We start from the raw sequence: 4,863 nt of genomic DNA on the forward strand, positions 1-4,863 counted from the left end.
TCTGTAAATAAAAGCAACCTTATAAATATTCCTTTATAATAGAGATTTAGTTTTGATATTTAGCTTCACATATTGTAATTAGTTATTCATTGCCATGTTATCTACTATGAAAATAGATAATAGAAGTTTAAAACGTAAGAAAATCCTTACGACTCAATGATATAAGTGAAATTAAAAATCAAAGATTTACTAAATCAAACTTTAACGATAAGAACTAAAATAACAATAATGATCATTCTTAAATATGTAGGGGAAATATATATAAATCCTCGTTATTATTATTAGTACGGTATATATTTATGTTTTAGTAATAATCTTGTGACTTTATTGGCATACTTTTTATGTGTCGTTTGATTTTAATAAATTTAACAATTTTGAGTGTCAATGGATTTATTGCTTAATAGCTTTCTTCCTTTGAAAATTTTAACAAATTCTCTCATAAAACTTATAAATTTCTAAGGTGATAATTATCCAAACCCTAAATATAAAGCCAAATAATTATACATATTAGATGCTTATCATGCTGATGATGATAAGACTCTAAATAGTTTACAAAATACCCTATAAATATTAAAATAATTGTCCCCGGTAACACACACATACACACACTAAAGTTATCATTTGAAGATATAGGCTAAAGATTAATATATAAAATTAAGGGTAAAGTATTAAATTAATTTTTTATATTTGAATGTAATTTTGTTTTGATTTTTAAGGTTTAAAGTGTTTTATTTGAATTTAAAAAAGTTTTATTTAGTTTTAATATAGTCTCATGGTGAGATTAAAGTTAAATAATTAATGGAATATTCTACATAACAGTAGTACAAAAATAAAGTCGATAATCTGGAGAACAAGTACAAGCTCCAGAGATACAAAATCAACCATAGATATATTAATACATTTATTTATTATTTTTTTTACAATTTAAATGAAATATTTTCTGTATAACTAAAGAGAATGATAAATAAATAAATTGATGCATCCACAGTTGATTTTGTGCCTCTAAAACTTATATTTGTTCTCCACATTATCGACCTTGTTTTTATACTTCTGTGTAAAATATTTCGTTAATTATTTAACTTTGATCTCACGACGGACTACATTAAAATTAAATAAAAAAAATTTAAATTTAAATAATACACTTTAAACTTTAAGGACCTAAAGTCTAAAACAAAATTAAACCAAACTTAAAATTAATTAAGAGGCATTATAAACCAAACTATACCCCATTGTACTCATAAGTCATAACTCATAAGGATGGTGGCATACTAATTAAACAGAGAAGAGAAAAATGGTTGTTTAGTAGCACATTAAAATTCTGGTAAGCTTATCATGAAGTACTACTATAACTGGAATTTGCACTTTCCGATCAATCCCACATTATTATTTGATATCCAAATAATCCTAAATGAATAAATATCTCTGTCCTGTTCTAGAACTACATATTATTACTAGCTTACCAGAATTATTCATATGTTATGTTTTTTCCATCTATGTGATGCTTTGATATAACATTTTTAATTATATATTCTAAAAGATGAACCACTAGACTATCAATATGGATTGATAAAGCTGCCATTTAAGTGTTGTACTATTAATATGAAACACTAGTATATATATGACGGTGAAAGTTCAGAAACTTCAAGAACTGTTCATACTTTATCTAAGTTGTTAGTTATCAAATTGGATTTAATTAAAGAGCCAATATATAAAAGTATAGTTTGTAAACCTTGTATTATGAAATAGATGAAGTTAGGCTTTAATTTGCGCCGCCTTAGTGTATAGTATACTATATAAGTAGGTGGGCGCCTCATTTGTTATATAGCATTGTAATTTCATTATTTAATTGTATTATTTTTATTATTATCAACATTAATTGATTCAATTTCACTATTTTCTGGTATACAAATTTTAATTGCACTACTACTTTAAATTCTGGTACCAACCTAGATATATCAATTGTTTTGAGTCATATTTCAGAAAATATGTAGAGACATACAATTCCCTTGGCTCAATGCCAAAATGAAATTACCATTATCATTAGTTTATTTTGTAAATTTAGCTAATATATTTTTAGAGTATAAATATTAACTAATACTTTTATAAAAGGAATAACGAAATTTAACTTTTTTATATGTTTGTTATATCTTTACTAAAATAAAAAATTAAAATATTTTATTAATAATAAGTTTAACATATGCTGTAAAAAACAGGTACGGCATTGATTATTAAGCTGCTTTGTGGACTCACTCTACAATACCTTAGTTTATAGATAAATACAGCATTAATTATCAGACTTGGTTTCTATCGGAATTATCATTTTTCTTTAGAAAACGTGTATCATAAATAACACCTTAATCCTTTATCGCCGTTTCATTTATGGTTCATTTGTACTGTCGCTTAAATTCTGTCTATATTCTACAGTAGTGCTGATTTTCACTTTGTTCCTCTTAATTTACAAATTACAATGCGATTTCATTCACATATATACATTTTTTTATTATTGAATCATATTTAAAAAGTAAAAAAAAAACACTCAGATAACTGTGAAATTAGAAAATTTACTGTCTTAGTAAAAGAGTTAATTTTATGGTATCTTTGAGTTAGGTGTCTAAATTTTATCTAATTTATCTTTTGTGGTAAGTTTTGATTTTTTAAAAATTATTTATTTTTGAGAAAATGACGAATAGGTCCTTGACGTTTTGATCCGTAGATATTTAAATCCTCGAGTATTTGAAAATAAATTTAAGTTTTTTACCTTTTTAAAACTTGGACATATCGATCTCTCATGTTCACTTAGGTTTATCAACCTTAACAGAAAAATTAAATATGACTCTTGTTGTATTGACTTGGTTAATACAGATGGATAAGAAAGTTTTTAAAATTGAATAAATTAGACTTAAAGATAAATATGTCTAAATTTTAAAGAGATCAAATACTTAATTGTATTTTTAATTTTTCAGAAATTTAAATGTTTATAGACAAAAAAAATCAGAGATTCGATTTATCTTTTTTTCTTTATTTTTATATCTTTTAAATTAAATATTAATTTTTATTTTTTTTTCTAGTAAATAAACACCACATTTTAAGCATCGTAGCATTTATCTAGTGAGAAAGTGGTTATTTCAGTTCGTTGGTAAATTAACTATGACATTGTAATGGAGGAGCAGCAATGTAGGTGAAGAAGGGAATACTTCAATAATGTTCAGAGTTGAATGTTGAAACCCCCTTCTACTTGTGGATTCTGAATCCCATTCACATCACAATCACATGCAGGAAACCGTGTAGTCATTAATTAACAGCACAATGCTGTCATTTATTCTTGTCTCTGCTTAAAAGCCCCAACATATACACTGACTAATCTTTGCGCATTTTTGCTAATACAACAGAACTTAACCTCTCCTTCATCATAATAATATATATCAGTATCATATTCAAATGTAGTAATACGTCTCCAACTTGAATTCCATTTGAGGTGATGCTATAGTATTCAATGAACTGTGTGTGACAACTCACTTCCCTTCTTTACTTCTTACTGTTTACTCTACTTTCCCAATGCCAGTATGATTTGCTATTAGGGAGAAACCCGAGTATAATTAATTTAGTGTGAAGTTAATAACTAAAAATTCTTAAATAATTTCACAGATTTAATTAAATTATTATTTAACGATTTTTAATTATCAATTTCACATTAAAATAATTATCAGTTAATTTTCATCTTGCTATTAATCACATATGTATACCCTTTCAACTTTTTTATTTATGATTTTAGAGTGATGAAGCATTAACCGTTTCAAAATTGATACACACCTATCTATAGTTATCTTTGTATGAAATAAATAAGGTAAAAACTTAGGTGAAGTCGACTTTATGTGAAGTTGATACCTGAAAAGAGGATCCACGGGCAATGAAAATGAATGAGAAGCTCGAAAAGTTGGAAGAAGAAAAATTTTTTTGGTTCGACGTATAGAATTAGCTAAACATTTTATCCGAACAAATATAAATCCGGAATGGATGGTTTTATGTCTCTTACCAATTCTTTTCCCCGAATTGAGACCCATTATTCAAATCGATGTAAAATTTTAAATTCTAAATAAGATGAGTTTTCACATTCAAAATTATAACATAACCTGCATAATAACCCTTGCCATTGTCAATAATGTTGGAAAGTTGGGGTTGACTAAATAATCTTTTTTAGTTACTTTGCTCATGTAACAAATAATAAATTACATGATGAAAAATTCCTCGGCTCTTCTGTTTCTGTATCTATACATAAGACCAAGGCATGCTTATATGTTTGTTTTAAAAATGGTACAAATTGATATAAGCTGCAATAACTTCAATAATAATCATCACTGAGTTTGTTTTCAAAAAGATACACGCTTGAAAATTACAGCCACAAAATTAATTAAAAAACCGTGCAAGTGTGCAACCCCTTTCTCTGTAGAATGCAAGAGACTATTCATTAATGAATCGAGGGGTCCATTCATATTGTGATATCTTAGCTTTGCAAACTCTAGCATGATCGTACTTTATGAAAAGAAACCATAAAAGGGATATGGTGGTCTTTTTCTTTTTCATGGGATTTATTACCACTGGAAAGAGTTTGGTTGAGTTACTTATGACTACGACCCATTGTGCTTCAACAGTATGGTTATGATTATGACCCTTTGGCCACAAGAAAATATACGAAGAAAAAGGATATATAGGCATTCATTGATTCTTTCTATGAGGTCAATAACTGTGTTGGGGTAAACCTCATCTGCCAAACTGCAAAATTTGAAATTCTTCACGAAAAATGTGCACACTAATGCTACATAATTAATACAATTTTTTATTTTTTATTAATATTTGGTTAATTTA

At 26.7% G+C, this 4,863-nt stretch overlaps 1 protein-coding gene across 1 annotated transcript in view; it reads left to right on the plus strand.

The window, feature by feature from the left end:
• The window catches only part of LOC107616104 (3-ketoacyl-CoA synthase 6), a 10,246-nt gene that overhangs the window by 756 nt on the left and 4,627 nt on the right, over positions 1-4,863 (plus strand). The gene's annotated exons all lie outside the window — the stretch shown is intronic.

This window comes from Arachis ipaensis, chromosome B09, assembly GCF_000816755.2.
Source record: "Arachis ipaensis cultivar K30076 chromosome B09, Araip1.1, whole genome shotgun sequence".
NCBI classification, from domain to species: domain Eukaryota; kingdom Viridiplantae; phylum Streptophyta; class Magnoliopsida; order Fabales; family Fabaceae; genus Arachis; species Arachis ipaensis.